This window comes from Uloborus diversus, chromosome 3, assembly GCF_026930045.1.
Source record: "Uloborus diversus isolate 005 chromosome 3, Udiv.v.3.1, whole genome shotgun sequence".
In the NCBI taxonomy this organism is placed as follows: domain Eukaryota; kingdom Metazoa; phylum Arthropoda; class Arachnida; order Araneae; family Uloboridae; genus Uloborus; species Uloborus diversus.
Window position 1 is genome coordinate 184893497 of NC_072733.1, and position 17476 is coordinate 184910972.

Genomic DNA, 17476 nt, shown 5'->3' on the forward strand with positions numbered 1-17476 from the left:
TTGTTGTGTACATCTGATCGTATCCATTTATTTTTGCAGTTTCAGAAGCACAGCAGAAATGGAAGGTTCAAAGGGACCGATTTGTCAAGGAACGAAGAAAAGTGAAAGACAGTATGGGGACACTAGAGATATATGTCCCCCAATGGCACTTATATGCCATCATGAACAGCATTATGGCCCCAGCAACCTATCAAAATACAAGGTTAGTTCTTTCATTTGAAATTTTAGGAGATGCTTTTTCTTTCATATTGACAACTGTTATGTATCCTGTATTGATAACTGTTTGTTTCGGCATGCATGAAACGGATCAACACTGTGTTATGGGAGTGAATCTTTTTATTACTTTCTTTAAAGTACCTGTTGATGGGGTAGCAATTTTCAAAATCAAGTCTTTGGAAAGTGAAATTAAGTAGTCAAAAAGGTAAAGCCAACCATCATAATGTAAAATATTGATATCTTGGTTTCCATCAGTTTTTGATGAGTTAATTAAAGATATGAATTTGTAAAAAAATTTTGAGTTACTAGCTGTGATTTTTTTTTTTTTTTGATGTCTGATGCTCAAATTTTTAAAAGATGTGCAATGTAATATGCAGAATGTTTTTTCCAATTTTTGCAGTCTATTGAGTGTTGTTTCAGAATTTGGCTTTTCTTCACAATAATTTTTTCTACCTATATCATATTCTTATCTTTTTAAGTTTCTGTTCGCCTTCCTGGCAACAAACAAAATATTCCTTTTTCTTCTATTTTTGAAAAACAACTCTTAACTTATTCGTGTTTTATTATTTTTAATAACCTGTTTGACACAAATGCAGCACCCAGCGGTCGAAGGTGCTCTCCAATTTCTCTGTTTTCTTAACTAAGTAAAAATGGTCAAATAAAATTGTTTTACTTTTTGCTTATTTGTTTCAAATTGTAAATTAATAGTAGTACTATTATGTTCACCGTTTTTAGCTTTATTTGCAGTACAGTAATTTTGCACATTTAAATACATACATAAATATATATTAGGTACAATTTAATGTTTCATTTATTCTTTAATCAATTAGCTGAAAATAAAACGATTGAAATCGCTTAATAAATTTTCTAATGAAGTGTAAATAATGTTAAATACAACCATATTTATTGTTAAATTTAAAGTGGACCACTGATGTTGTCTGTGGACCAGGACATATTCATGCTGACTGGTCCAAGGGACCAGTAATATATTTTACTGAATTTCAAATGCTAATTGCATTTTTTTCATACTTCACATAAAAACTCTTCAGTGCTTTGCTGGAATTAATAGGAATTCTTAACCAATGCACGCTGAAAAATCACAGTGGATATTTTTTTTTTTTTGATTTCATCAAACTCTACTATTTCTACAAACAAATGAAAAGTGAATACTAAAGCTCCGATAGTTACCTGAATGGTTGCAAGTTGGTTTTATACTAGTTTTCCCAGCTTTTGTACTTATGAAAAGGCTGTGTTTTTTCTCCCTTGAAAACATAATTTGCTAGACCTCTGGCTGGTATAAATCAAAGGTATACAGTATGTAAAAAGGGTATATGATTATGCATATTAGGATCGGGTGTATTCTCATTTGAAAATGGCTATTCTATGATTACCAAACAATTATATAGCTGTTTCTTTTTCTAATTAATATCGCCAATCAGGGCTGGATTTAGGGAAGGGCAGGCGGGGCTACTGCTCCGGGGCCTCCACAACAAAGGGGCCCACACAATAAATTTTTTGCAAAATATCCTAACCTTCACGGGTCAGCAAATATTAAGTTCTTTCTCCCAGACATTTTTTTTTGTATTTCTACAAAGAATGCTTGCACAAAAATAATATTATTATTGATATATCAGAAGGAGGGGGGGGGGGGGCTCCACCCCTTCGTTGCCCCGAGAACTCCACACTTCCAAATCCGGCCCTGTCGCCAAATAAGGCATTCATTTTTGCTTTGCTTTGGTTGTACCAAACAAATATATCTATTATAAACAAATAATCTGAAACAAATTTTGTAGAATTAATATGCATGTCTTGCTATAAAGTTGATGTTCATTATGTTACGCTTGCCAGAATTCTGATATGTCCAACCGGGACACTGGAATACTCCCCCCCCCCCCCGGCGAGAGTATTCAAAAGAAAACCAGGGGGTGATAGTGTACTGAAGTAAAATTTTCTGAAGACAGTGAAATTTTCAGAAACTACTTGAACAATTACTTTTCTGAACTATATTAGTCATGGTGTATAAGAAAAACTCCAAATTTTTATTATGTTCTAAACTGTAATTTTGGAGTAAAAGCAATATAGAGTGAAAATCTGTTACATGCACAGACAGAGGGATCTATGTAGTTTTCCCTGTTGAAGTTAAGATAGTATAATGCAGTGTAGTTAAATTTAGAGCAATACATTCTAAAAATGAAAATAAATTCATAAAAGTAAAATCAACTGATTTTAGTTAATGATTTTGTTTACAAAAATCACTTGATTTAAACCATGATTTTAATCACGATTTAAATCAACGAACCCTGCTAAAAAGTAATTTTTATTTGATAAAAATAATTGAGTAGATCAATTGTGTGGTAACGGACCTATCAGCATTACCAAAAATTACCAAAATAAGGCATTTTTAGATCGTCTAATTTTATACATGGTTTTAGATTATATTTATATTCTAAATACATAAAGCATTTGTTTTTATCAAATTGTCTATCATTTACTTCAAAATTAAAAAAAGAATAATGAAAAGATTATTTTAGAAAGGATATATTGTGTTATATATATATATATATGACTATACGATGTTAAAAAAAAGCTGAAAATTTTTGTTTTTTTATAAAAAATAAATAATTATAAAATATTGGTAACATTTTCAATGTCTATTTACAATTCAAATTGGTGAAAAAGCAAATAAAACCATCCTTAATTCAAATGTATAGTAAACATGGTTAAATTGTAGAAAATTTGAAAAGCAAATTGTATGTGAACTAAGTTGTTTGACACAGGAATTTCTTTAATTTTATTTTAAAAGTCAAAAGAAAATTTAAAATGCTCACTGGGCTAGTGCTCAATATACTTTATACACTAGATATGCATAGATTAACAGAAAATAATAAAAGTTGTGTTAGTTTCTGACATGGGCGCCCATATGCAAAATTTTAAAGGGGGGGGGCTCAAATATTTTCCCCATGGTTTAACGGGATATTTTCCCAATAGAAACCAATTTCAGACAGTTATTAAAATTTGATATTTTTAATTAGGCTGGAAAAGAAATGTTTTTCCACTTTTGCAAAGAAAAAAAGTACTAAGAGCAATTAAGTTCTAATTTTAAAACGGAGGGGGGGGGGGCTTGAGCCCCCACTTTCCCCTGTATATGGGCACTCTTGGTTTCTGACTGTTAAGACTATGAAAAAATTAGAGTTTATACGTATCTCAACTGGTGAAAAGTATATTTCCAGATGCAGTTTCTTTGTAATTTAAAAAAAATTATAATTTTGAAGTTCAAATTGTTTGAAAAATGAAACATTCTCAAGATCAGAGGGTATACTCCTAAGTAATCCATTATGCACAATATGTGTATGCGATCATACATAATATGTCATAAAATGAAAACTCTTGAAGCTTGAGGGTATACGCTATATGTCTAAAAAATGTTTGAGAGTATACAGCTTATGGGGAGAATACCTTATGGGAACAACACTGTGGGGGAGCTATATGATAACTTAAATGTGGTTTACACCCACAGGCAAACTCTTACAAGTAGGAATTGACTTTAAAACTTTTTTTTTATGTATTGTTAGTGAAAAACGAAGTACTTCAATGGATGACACTTCCGTAACTACAGCACTGGCTGTTAGTGTTTAATTTTATATTTTGTTATACAATGTAATGTACTGCAGTCTCTACTATTGCAGTTAACAGCATAGCGTATAACTAGTATTTTAATATTTCAGGCCAAGTAAGCCGGGGAAGCGAAAGGTTGCAGATGAGGGTGAAAAAGAACTCATCTGTAATCTTAGCAACACTTCAAAATGCCTGTCTGGCTACTTTGCCTCGAAAACAGCCAAACAGGATGTGAAGGAGGATGTAATCTCCAAATTTTCCCAGCTGCTAGAATGTCGGCTGCGAGCATTTAAAAAAAAAAAAAGAGCAGGAAAATCATGCACGAAATCGAGTTACTGATGCAAAGACACGAAAGCGAAGAGTAAGACGAAAGCAATTAACAATTGTACATAATGTTGATATTAAATGTATTTATTTTTAATGTTTTGCTTCTTTTTTCACTTATCTTCCATAAGCATGAGTATATACAGCATCTCTATTTAATTATTTTGAAGGGTAGCTTGAACTACAATTTTGTACTGAATTTATCGTTATGTAACTATATGCACATCAAATTTTATTTAAAAAGAATCTTATCCCCCTTTTCAAGGAGAGCTGAACATTATCAATATTTTGAGTGTGTTAGCTTTTTAACAGTGAAGCAGTAAGTTTGTCCATAGTAATATTAATCTTTGCTTAAATGAAAAACAAATTACTTACAAGTGTATTTACTTTTTATTTTGATTGAAAATAATTTCAATTAATTTATGTGATTTGGAATTACGAGAAACAAAGTTTTAAATGCTTTGCTAATATCTATAAATTTTGTTGTTGTGGGGGATGGGGGAAAATATCAATTTAAAGATTTTTTTTTTTTTTTGTTTTGTAGAAACTAAAGTGTGAAATATTTAAAAAATTTTGAAATCCATATTTTTTTTCCTTCTTAATGTAGATGTACACAAAAGAAATGACAAAAAAAATAAATAAATCATTACCCCCTTTATAAGTTGACCACCTGTCTAAGTGGACCACCAAAGTACTGCACCGAGAGTGGTCAACTTACACAGGTTTCACTGTATATAAATAATTTCCTGATGTAGAATTTTTGCAAAGAATGAATGCATACATGAGTTTTGAGAGATAACTTTTACATTATTTAATCATAAAAGAGTACAAAAATACAGTATAAAGATAAAGAAAATTAATAACAAATATATACAAAATTCTTAAATCCAAGGGACAACTCCTTCATTACTTAAATATTTTTTGTACGTTTCCCTTAAATTTTTGGCATCCCTGCTATACATGTTGCTGCTAACCCTTGATACAGAAATTAATGGGGTACTCCCAATCAGTTCCTGTAGTTGTTCCTCGTTCAAGGGGCAATAAGCATAAGATTTTTCAACCAGCAAATTGTGCAATACACAGGCAGCCAGCACCATACATTTCACATTACTATCGTTATAATTCAGTGGTCTTTTAAAAATTCTGAAACGTGCTGCCATTATTCCGAAAGCGTTTTCAATAACGCATCTTCCTCTGCAAATTCTTTTATTATATGTTCTCTGTTGTCCAACATAGCTCGTACCCACTGGGAATGGGCGCAATAAATTAGGCATCAAAGGAAATGCCGAACCTCCAACAAGAAAATATGGATACACTATGTTTGAATTTGGTAGCAAATCTGGTGTGGGGAATTTCAATTTGTTATAGATCAAATATTTACCGAATTCGGTTTTCCTGAAAATCCCACCGTCAGACTCGCTACCATAATGACCGTAGTCCATCATTAAGAACTTATAATTGGCATCTACCACAGCTAATAACACTGTGCTACACCCCTTTATAGTTGAAGTAAACGGATCCAGTGTTAGAAGGAGCCTCCCGCTGGATGTGCTTGCCATCAATACTTCCACAGCAATGTGGAAGTTGCCATTTCTCTTGGAAATTGAGAGCAATTTCTCTCCAATTCTCGGATGTGGCTGGGAAAGGGAGAAATTGCTTTTTCAAGCATCTCCAAATCGCCAAGCAGGTTGCGGGGATAATCTTCTGCACAGTTTGCCTTCCAATTCGAAACGCAAATGTGAGACTTCTATACGTCTCTCCAGTGGCCAAAAATCTGAAAATAAAAAGAAATATTGAAATTAGTAAGATCTTTTCCAATTGTTGTTTTGTTTAACAGTGTTTAAAATTTATCCCCAATAGAAATAAAACATTACAACAGCATATGTCCACAAAGTAAAAAAAAAGCTTCTCCATGACTGCAAATGCCAATGTTAAACTACAATTTTGTTGCTTACAAATTTTTCTTAAAGCTCATGACACATTAAATTTGCCTTACTATTACAAACTCATTTAATTATTACAGAATAACCAGAAAAAAAACTTAGAATATTAAGTAGTAATAAATATATAAAGCAAATTTACTGCTACTTATTATTAACTGCTTATTTTTACATAGAATATGTTGCTAAAAAAGAAGGAAAAATGCTTGTACCATTTTGCAGAATCAGGACCAGCTGTGCACACCCGCAGAGAGAGGAGGGGACTACTGTATTGATTCGGGAATGTGCACAACTTTAATTTTTAAAGTTTTAAACCATATGAAACATTAGCTTCTGTTTTAAAAAGTAATGTAGTTAAAATTAATCATCATAATTAAAGTTTAATAATTCTTAGCATTCAAAGAGAAAGAAATCTGTAAATATTTTTTTAAAACTTCATTCATCAATTTTTTTTAGTGATGATGTAATTATTTATCAATTACGGAAGAGATTAACATAGCAGCAAACCACTTGAATGATTTGAAATTATGAGTTTAAGCTAACTTTGGTTTGTATTTGTAAGTAAGTTAACTGCAAGATTCTTTATATATGACGTGGCATGTTTTACCACGGTTATCAGTTATCAAATTATATATCAGGAAAGAAATTATTTATTCAGAACAGCTAACAAATATAAACCAAATTGTTACATTTGATTTATGTTTGCTTTTGGAAGGATTAACTTGAAATTAATTATTATATGCTAAATGTAAAGAATTTTACAATGTTAAATGCAAAATCCATTTTCAATTCCTAAAATAGATTAATATTTTCTATTTTAAATTGGCATAAAATTAAAGAATTAATTTAAAAAAGTTTAAAGTAATGTTTGGTATTCTGTTGAAAATTAATTTCGAATTTTAATCTTAATTTCAGTATTCGAACAATCTCTATTGAAAACCTTGAGTGACAGCTTCTATACTTCAAATTGCATTATCTTACTATTATAATTTAATGAAATCTGAACTGCATAATTGCAGCATAAAAATATTGGATAGAGGAGTAAGTAAAATTGCATGGCTCTTTTTGAAAATCAAGTGTTGCACTTGAATAAAACTCAATTGGCTGAAGCTGTTAAAGAAATGAATGGAGAAAAAAAAAACTAAGTCCTGAGATCATGCCCGCAAACTACATGATCACCTTCATTATTTGCAAGAATGAATTAACTTGATGAATTTTATCATGCAAAATTTGGGACATGAAACAAATCTAAAAATTTTGGAAGGATTATCACTCCGCACTAAAAATTATTGGAGGAAACCAGTTGTTGATAATCTCTTGAATTAATATTTTATAAAAGAGGTATAATAATGAAATAATTAAAATTAACAAGAATTAAAATAATAAATTTCAACTCTTGTTGAAAGCTTTCGAACAACATTGCCACCCTTATACCATTAGCAAAAAATTGTTTGGATGGTAGATGCACTATCACATCCCTAGCGATTTAAATATAGTTGTTCTTTTATAATTTTCAACTTAGAAAATGATAGAAATTTAAATAAAGTAAATTTTTGTTGCTTTTCTAGCCTGAATGTTTTTTCCTTTAGCATTTATTGCGTAAAATCAAACAATTTTGCACTTGAAGAATGTTGAGCAGTCGTTAAAAGTTATAATTATGAGTTCCTTTATTCAGTTCATTTGTTATATTAATGGAACCAAATAAGATGGAAAGTCAGTAAAAACCTGAGATTTTTAAAAGAGCCTTTTTTTTTTGAACTACCCTAATTTATACATACACTTATTGACTCAGTCTGTTACTAGTAATGTGGTGGAAAAGTATTGTTATCAATAATTAATTTAATTTTGCTTTGTTCTTTTCAAACTATGGGCTGAATAAGAAATTCAACTAATTATGATAATTTTTGGGAATACTAAAAACACTAAAAATAGTATTAAGGAAAATAAATAAATAAACGCCCCTTCTTTTAATTATTAATACAGCAGCTTGCCAAAATAGGAACTGAAACAAAATACAAGTTGTGACATAGGTGCAGAGCTAATGTCAAACGCATTTCAAAATAAAATCAGGAGATAAAATAAGTGGGAGGTTTATAGGGTTTAACCCCCCCCCCAGATTTTTTTTGAATCTATTTTAAAATATGTTCTTTGTTAGTTATTACTTGCTGACAATTTATTTGTTAAATTGCTAAAAATTACTTTAATTTGTGAAGATTTTAGAAATTTGATGATTTTAACCAATTTGAAAGGGATTCATATTTTTAGAGGGTAATCTGTTAACTAAGCTACATTGTTATAATTTTAAAGGCACAGTCAGTGCAATTTGTAGGGTTCAAATTATAAAGTGAATAAAGTTTTTAATAACAGTCATTGCTGACTATGTTGAAACCGTTTTATATTTATACCCAAAATTTATTAAACATTGGAACAACTAATATCTGGGGGGGGGGGGAGTTCAACTCCCTCTGCTTTTCTCAATGGACGCCCATGATCACTTTGTTAAATTACAAAATTTACCTGAGTGTTAATGCCAGTCTTTCATCAGCAGGGATGCATTCTCTCCAAAATGTGTTCTGCTTTTCAATTTCTGGCTTTATAATTTCCAAAATACTGTCAAAAATTTCGGGTGTCATCCTCATGAAGCTGTAATACAATACAAATTATTATATCCAATGTTTAGAAAAATAATCGAAAAAAAAAGTTATTTCGATTTTTTAAAGTTCACTTACACGAAATAGTAGGTTTGGTCATGGTTTCTCAGCTCTTTGATTCAAGTAGCTTTAAAGCCTAGTTTTCCCCCGCTCTTGCAGAATCTTTCTCACCCACATAGAGTGCTTTCGGGTTCTTTTCCCTCTTTTTTTTAACAAGGCAGTGGTCAAATTTATAAAATGCAATCTGACCATGGCAATCTCTTCGTCTTGATCGTCCATTTTTCCCGCTTAAAAATGCCGACGCTTTCGGTTTTCCGAGCATGTGGAGTCCAGACTTAACACAAACACAAACATGCGCGTTGCCAGACTCTCTTCTTTTGATCAACACAGGGTTGCTTTAAAATCGCTCCATGTGGTGAGAAGTTCTGGTTAGAACTGGTTTCTATCCATGTCATACCTCCCGATCTCTGATGTAGCAGACTACCACAGTCATTAATGATCGCTCAATTTGGCGCTCGCCAAATTTTTTTTTTTTTTTTTTTTTTTTTTTTTAAATGTCGCAATTATTTTATTTTTCGTAGGAAATCAGGCCTTTTCCTTAATTCATAGTCCAGTTACACTTTTTACCGTAAAACTGCTATCCTTTGGTATCGTTCTGCAGAATGGTTTTATTGCTGACCCCCTTTTTTCCCCCTATCCCTTTTTTCCCTCCTTAGTGCAAAATCTTTCTGCACAAACTCTCTCTCTCATTCTGCGACAATATCGCCGTGTTGGCAGCTTTTTGCCACGGGGACACTTTCTATATTCAACCAATTAAAAATAATCTTCAGACAGAAAAAAAAGTTTTACTGTATTTGATTTAAAACTATTGCTTTGTTTGAAAAAGCGCCACAATATGAATAGTTGTACGGTGTGTTAACTTGCAAAGTGCAGCACAAATACTCTATTTTCTTTCTAGGCTTTATACATGCAAATTCTTTGAAATTTCAAAATATAATTTTATTTCATGTTTAAAACACTATGTTTTATTTGGAATGTGTTTGATAATTTAGTGTCAGAGTAATGCTAAATATGTATTAAGAATTTGCATTACACAGCTAGCTATAAATAAGACGAACATAAAAGAACTTTGAAACCTAGTTTGTGTTGCCATTTATTAACAAAACTATTCAGGTGTTAAGAAGACATGACAGTTGAAATAAGGTAAAGTGAAAAAAAAGAAAAGGTTCCATTACAAAACAACAATACAGTCCAAAATGTTAAAAGATTTTACTGGAGCTGTAAACCTTTGTGTTTCAAACAAACAAATACATAAATTAGCTAAGATATTAAAACATTTTAAAATTCAAAACAGCCAAATAATTTCAGAAAAGAAAAACTTGGGGAGAGCTTCCTCACAGTATTTTTATTTCAAATAAAAAAGAGGAGAGGGATCAGTGGCTAAGGAGGAGGAAGCTCTTACTTCATAAAAGGTTGCCTAAGATTGCCTTTTTAGGTTTCAACATGGTTTTTGAGGTAGACTCACGAACGCAATTCCTTCCTCAAATGTCATCAAAAGTGACTGATAATTACGTGTTTAGGACTTCAGTTTTGAAACCTTTTTTGGGGGGAGGGTGTTCTAAACCCGATCTTTTCTTCTAATACCATCACTTGACCTAAAATTCTACATCAGGACTTCAATTTCAAAAAAATTCCGAAGGTATGCATCGAACTCAAACTTCACTAAGATCACCAAAAATCATCTGAAATATCGGTTTTAAAACATAACCATAAAAACACTCCCGGGGGGATATTTTGAAACCTATATCTTTCCCTAGCATCATAAAAGATGGCCTATAACTGCATTTTTTAAGATTTCAATATCGCAAAATTTCTAAGGTTGACCCAACAAAGCACGTTTTGTTGCCTATCCTCGAACATCATTGCAGATAATATAAAATTGCATTTTTGGTTCTTCCATTTTGAAAAAATGCCAGGAGAGAGTTCTCAAGCCCTGTCCCCTTAACATTCATCATAAATTGAACTCGAGTTTCAAAACATTTACTCTTGTTCACAATCCCAACTCTTTCCTTATCATCATTCACAATGGCCAACATTTACTAATTGCATACACACACATTCACAAACACAAATAAGGGCAGGTGTGGGGGGTCATAACTGTTACAGTAGATTAGAGATAGGGATCTGGGTCTTGTCATTGGTAAATACTAGAAATTTTAAGTCCTCCAAACACTGTTTCAAGTATCTTTAGTAGTCTTGTCGGGGGGGGGGGGGGTATGGCTACAATGATTGGCCCTCTGGATACGTGATTGCTTGAGTCTCTATTCCTCAAAGAAATTTCTAACTGTTTCACACTTTGTCTGCTTGTGTCAACCCTAGCAATTAAAACATGAAAACTTCTCTAATATTTTGACATGCAAAGAAGAGGAAGTTCCTTTGTATCAAAGCTAACTCAGATCTGTGAAGAATAAAATGGATCAGAGAGCAAAAAAGAAATTATTTGAAGGACTGCCCGGAACACCTTTTTATTTACTTAGAAGTTTGTGACTAAGATATGTAGACATTTTTTTTCCACCCTATTTGAAGCTCGCACTCAAGAGCAATGCTGCACCCTCATACATGCTGCAAAATACCCCTTCAGAATAAGAATCCCCACAAAAAGAGAAAACCCTTAAGAATATCGAAGGAGCAAACTGTGCCAGTTCCCCCCCCCCCTCTCGTGGTATAAATACACATGAGTTTGAGTATAACTAGTACAAATGATAGGTGAACCTCTCCTCTGTCTCTGGCCAAGATATAGCACTAGTAGCTCTGGTAGGTGATGCTACACAGCATGAATTAGAAAAAATATTTCATTGAAAGCTTACCTAAGACCTTATCTTTAAAGGTATTTTACTCAAAACTTGAAAATGTCCACTTACATTCCTTTGCTTGTCACTGCCTCACATAAAGAGGATGACCTCACAAAAAACTTCTTCTGAAGCCGCCACTGGCTGTGTTGTCATAATAGATGAGAGAGTTTCTGAGTTGAAGGTTTTCAATGTTTAATTCACTTATTTCTACAATAAACCTTTTCAGCCAGACCATCTCTTTTAAAGTTTCACCAAGTGAAATACACGCTGCCTCTATTGTAAACAACACCACACACTTATGCTTCAAAGTTTCTCAATTAATTGGAATGTGATCAATGCACAGGATTGACAGTCCCCCCCCCCCCCCCACCATTGAAACTTATCTTTGCGATTAGCAGTGTAATTTGAATCAGAAAAACTTCTCATAAAAACTGCTAATTGTACTTAAATTTAACTTGTATGATATTGTATATTTTAAGTATCCTAATAACCTTAAAAAACAAACCCAATGGAACAATAAATAGCAAACAAATCCCCTTCCTAGGTTGGCCGGGAATTGTAAAAAAATATTTACTGCATAAGATATATCAGGGCAAGTTTTTCTCTCAACGTACACCAAACATCACAAAAAGTTTTTACATAAGAGCTTCTCTGCTTCTCTTGTTTCATATTCAGCTTTTGGGCACACACACACACAATCGTCCTTGGACAAAACTGTACTCTTTGAAATTGGGAGAGTTGAGATTGGCACATTGCAACCAGAAAATAACTCTTTGGAAATATAAGAACTTTTGTGAATGAAAAGACTATTGCCATTTTCAACCAGTTCTATTCCCAAGATTTTCCTGGTTTTACCCATCTCTTTTACGTCATAAACTTTATGTTGTCATTTTTAATTTCATTAATTATCATTTTGACCAGATTTTCATTTTAGGAAGAATTATTATGTCGTCTACATAAATTAAAAGAAAAAGCTCTTTATTTTGATAATAGACACGGTTGCACTCTTTTATTTTTTGAAAACCAAATTCTCAGAGAAAACTGTCTATTTCATAAAACCAGTTTTTATTGGACTGATGCAGTCCATATAGAGGTTTCTTCAATTTGCAAAGTAATTTGTTAGTTTTGATAACAAAACCCTCTGGTTACATCTTGAAAATCTGCTCCTCCAGGTGAGCATATAAATAGGAATTTTTCACATCTATTTGAGAATGGTATCACTGCAATAAAGATACAAAAATTGAAAAGAAAACTCTTACTAAGTGAAAATTCAGTAGCTGGGCAGAAAACCTCAGAATATGATTCATTTGACCAACGGTACCCGCTTACAACCAGCCTGGCCTTGCATCTGACAAGATCATTTCTGTCATTTCTTTTGAGGTTGTCCGTCTGTTGGGAGAAAATGATACATGAATCATATTTAGTAAACAAATAATATTTGTTTGAAAAAAACTCTTATGAAAAACATTTTCAAAACATTTAAAATTTAACTCTAAACAGGACAACAAACAACCTAACCAGCGGCAAAACCGTAAAAAACATCAAGCGGAAGCACTTCTAAGGAAAATAAGAACTCTTACGTTAACATCGTAGAACTTAAAAAAGTTCATCCGAACGATCATATTATAAAATGAAATGTGATCGGAATGCAACGAGTAACTGATTCAGTGAAAAGTTAATTTTCTTTACATCACAAAGGTAAAGAACCACCAGACAATCTTCGCACGAAGGTTTGTAACCAGAAATTCGATAAGTACAAACAGACATGTGTACCGTGAAGTGATTTGTTTACACAACAGCATGGAAACCGGAAACGCCGCCATTCATACCGGAAACCCCGTTCACCACTCATGCGGCTACAGCGCTCATGGTGAGAAAATGAAATTTTTGAGCCATTTTCAAGTGTTGTCATTTATAGGAGATTTCTCTCCTTCTTATATCTCCATGGTGTACAACACACAGCAGGCACACATGGCAAGTAGCAGTAAGTTTTTCCCGGCTCAGCTGCAACAGTTTTGGCAACATTCCGTTTTCCTTTAGGAGCAACGTGCAGAGGAAGTTTGTTTGGGAGCGTCTGGACACCAGTTTTGTCCATGTTAAATATTTGGTTGCAGCTGAACTCAAATTTTTTAAGGCGAATTCTAAATTGTCAAAGTACAGGATGTTTCAAAATGAATGGCGAAGTTTGAACATGTTATAATATTTATTACACCAAAGTTACAGCCACAAGTGATACATCAAATGAAAGAGAAACTCAAACAGTTTTACATAATAGCCTACAAGTGTTCAATGTGAGCACCATTTGCCACTCCGCACACGTCAAGACGATATGAGAGTTCTTCCCAAACTTTGATGAGTGTCTCATTAGTAATTGCTGCAACAGCTGTTTCAATCCTGTTCCTTGATTCGGGACGGTCGACTGGCAGTAGAGGCACATACACACGGTCCTTAATAAACTTCCAAAGATAGAAATCACACGGCGTTAGGTCGGGTGACCGTGGAGGCCGTGGGAAACAAGCCCTGTCATTAGGTCCCTTACAGCCACCTGGTGGATCACAACCGAACTTAATCCGGAACGCAAGTTGCACAGTAACAACAGATTCCGTCTTTGCAAACTGTAAAACACAAAACGCTTTCTGTTCTTTCGTCGCCATCTTTGCTACAAGCGCTTTCTAGCGGATAGCAGCAGAAACATTTCAAGCGCATGAGCACTGATGCCAACAAATAAAACTGTTTGAGTTTCTCTTTCATTTGATATATCATTTGTGGCTGTAAGTTTGGTGTAATAAATATTATAACATGTTAAAACCCCGCTATTCATTTTGAAACACCCTGTATTTTGTGAGCCAAGTCCTATTTGCAACCCATGGCTCTAGCTACGTTGGTTTTGCATTGAACTCTCACAGAGACAACCTATTTCTCTTCATGAACTCCCTTGCAAAATCCCTACCAGCAAGTTGGGAGTGAACACAAAATTGATGATTTTTAGTTTTCTTATGCATATAAAGAAGAAACCTTGGATATTTGAGAGTGAAACCAAAAAATCTCTGATTGAGAGCAATACAAAAATGCACCAATTCCTTTCATGATCTACAGTAAACGTTGCCCTAAATCTTCCAAGTTTGTGTCCTCCCCGTTTTTTCAGTCGATCCTACATAATTCTTTCATCGAACCCAATTGTAAAGGCTGCCATGCGAATTGATGAGCATTCTTTTAGTAATTTAAGCGCTTTATTGAGTTCAACCTCTGTTATTTCTCTTAAATCTATTTTTCTTTAAAATCTCAAAATATTAAAAATACATTTTATTAAAAAGTATTTAAGTAAAATTTAACTAAAAAATAAAATACCCTTATAATCCTACTCAAATTAAAATTTCTGAGCAAACACCAAACATCATTTTTTTTTAAAGAAAGAATTGTCCTAAGCACATTCTAAACAAAAATGTAATAAAATAGCGAAAACTGGCAATTTCGGGTCAAGTAGAGCAAATCTTTTCTTTTTGGAACTGCGGGGATTTACCCCAAAACACTTGTAAAGATTTGCCCCTTTTTGCCACTTTCTGAAAAACGCGCCATGTTGTTTTTGAAAACTTTCTAAAAAAATTAGGCAGGTGTTGCATACCCGATCATCGGATCCGTAATGAAGCACCAATCAGTGTTGGCGCGTGCGCAAAGCTGCCTCCGATGCGTCGGATCTGATAGACATCGGTAAACGATATTTATCCGCGTTCTCATTCCTAATGTAATGTAATATAAAATTTACTTTATTCAAATTAGATTAACTTCTCAACTCTTTCGGCACGTGTAAAGTTTCAGTTTTAGGTTGGCATCCTTTGATGCCCAATCATATGCAAATGAGGCAAGTATAAATAGTGAACGATTCCAATCGTTCTCTCTCTTCTTTTGTGTTTGTCAGCCTCTTGTGAGTTAGGTCCGATAGGTGTTGGGGAGTTGCGAACTCCGCCTCCACTTATGGCCAGGGTTTATTCTTACAAACTTATTTTGTTAGTTTATTTATTTTAGTTTCTAAGAACCAATAAATTTTTGGTAAGATTTTAAACAAGTTTCCAATATTCATTTCTTCACATTAACATTTAATTCTGCATCTTCCACTGTGTGGTATTATCTCTGCTTGTATAAGCATGTAACATTGTTGACTGACTTACAAAATTTAGCCCTTCGGCTTTTCGTTTGAACATCGTAAGTTATCAGGATCTGGCTGACTCACCCGACCATGCTCAAAGGGGTGTTGGATCCGATCCGACTAAGTTACGATAGCTTGAATCGGATATCAATCGATATTCTAGGCGGTCAGACTTGAAATCTATGGCCGACCGAGCAAAATACCAAATAAAAATACGTCGAGCGAAATGATGGTTCTGACAATAAAATGGATACTAAAACGAAATACATGATACGTAATTGCACACATTAATGTGAATTTAGTTATTCAGGGCAACATGTCGACATCATCGGTCCTATAATGAAGCAACGACAATTTCCGAACTGCACGCTGCTGCGACGGGTCGGACCCGATTTGAGACAAATAAAATTCGTTGCTTCATTCTTGACTTAATTTTATTTTAAAGCAAATTCTGAGACAAGTTCTCATTTTTGTTGAAATATTTCAGCAAATTAGTTTTTCACTTATCCCCATATTTTTGTAATTAGTCATTATAAATTAAATTTCACTTATTCAAAAGTAGCTGAGACTATGAACATGAGGCTTAATATTTTTTGCTATATACTTTGTAGTTAAAAGTAATTTATCCTTCACTTAAAATGAATTCCATTTTCCCTTATTTAATTATTATTATGGAAAAAAAAATTCAGAATTTTACCTAGCCACCACTCATGACTTAAATACAAGGTTGGGTTTTTGATGTCAAAAGCATGATTTCAGTATGACATGTCAAAAACTAGTGAAAATTGATCATTAAAGAGAAATAGGTCATATTTACTAGAATCAGATATGAATATAAATCTGAATGATTTTTTTTTCTGAGAAAATATCAAAAAAGATGAAATCTATTGAATTATTATGTTATATTAAAAATTGTTTGTGAACATTCAAGTAGTATAGGGGAAAGGGGGGCAAATGTGAACAATTTTTTTTTCTTTTTCATTTCTTTATTTTTGAGAAAAATATTAGCAATTTCTCCAAGCAAAAATGTCCTTATGAATGAATAGTTTTTTCTGTGTGGCATGGTTTTTTTTTTTGAGATTTTTCTAAAAAATATTTCTTTACTCTTAAGTAGTGATGTAAAATACCTGGGGTATTTTTTATTTTTAGGGGTAAATACCCAGGGTATATACCCGGGTATTTATTTCAAAAATGTAATTCAACTAAAATACTTTTCTGTATGTCTTCCACTATGCATATATATAACCAACCATATACAAAACGATAAATTTTTCCCCAAAAATTGTATGTTGATCACATATTCAAAGAATTATTGTGTGAAACAACTTAGCAATCTAATATGATATTCACATTAAATGTGTTGGATATGCCTAATCAACGTTGATAGCCAAATTTCAGATATAAAAAGCCATTCTACAAAATAAAAAACTTAACTGGTTACAAAAAAGAGCAAACATCAATTTTTTAAGGTCCTAATCTTTCATAACCCAGTAATATGTTCCTGCACGACATCAAAATGTAACGAAATGTCGCTCAATTTTTTATTAATATTTGTTTACCTATATCTTTTGTAGAAATTTGAGCAAAATTTGCTTGAAACCGCTTGAGCATGAAACTTCATCAGAAACGGTTTCTGCAGATAACGTATCAGTCCTTAGTTCCCTTATTTCATTTTGATATTTTGACTTTCTCTTTTTATTGTATTTCAAGCATATATATTGAGTGTGAGAAAAA

At 32.9% G+C, this 17476-nt stretch overlaps 1 long non-coding RNA gene across 1 annotated transcript in view; it reads right to left on the minus strand.

Annotated features, from left to right (window-relative positions):
• Positions 1 to 12919, minus strand: part of LOC129218642 (uncharacterized) — a 33033-nt gene extending 20114 nt beyond the window's left edge. The window contains exon 1 of the long non-coding RNA XR_008580354.1: positions 12858 to 12919. This is a non-coding gene — a long non-coding RNA (uncharacterized LOC129218642). The remainder of the gene's footprint in view (positions 1 to 12857) is intronic.
• Positions 12920 to 17476: the final 4557 nt, after the last annotated feature.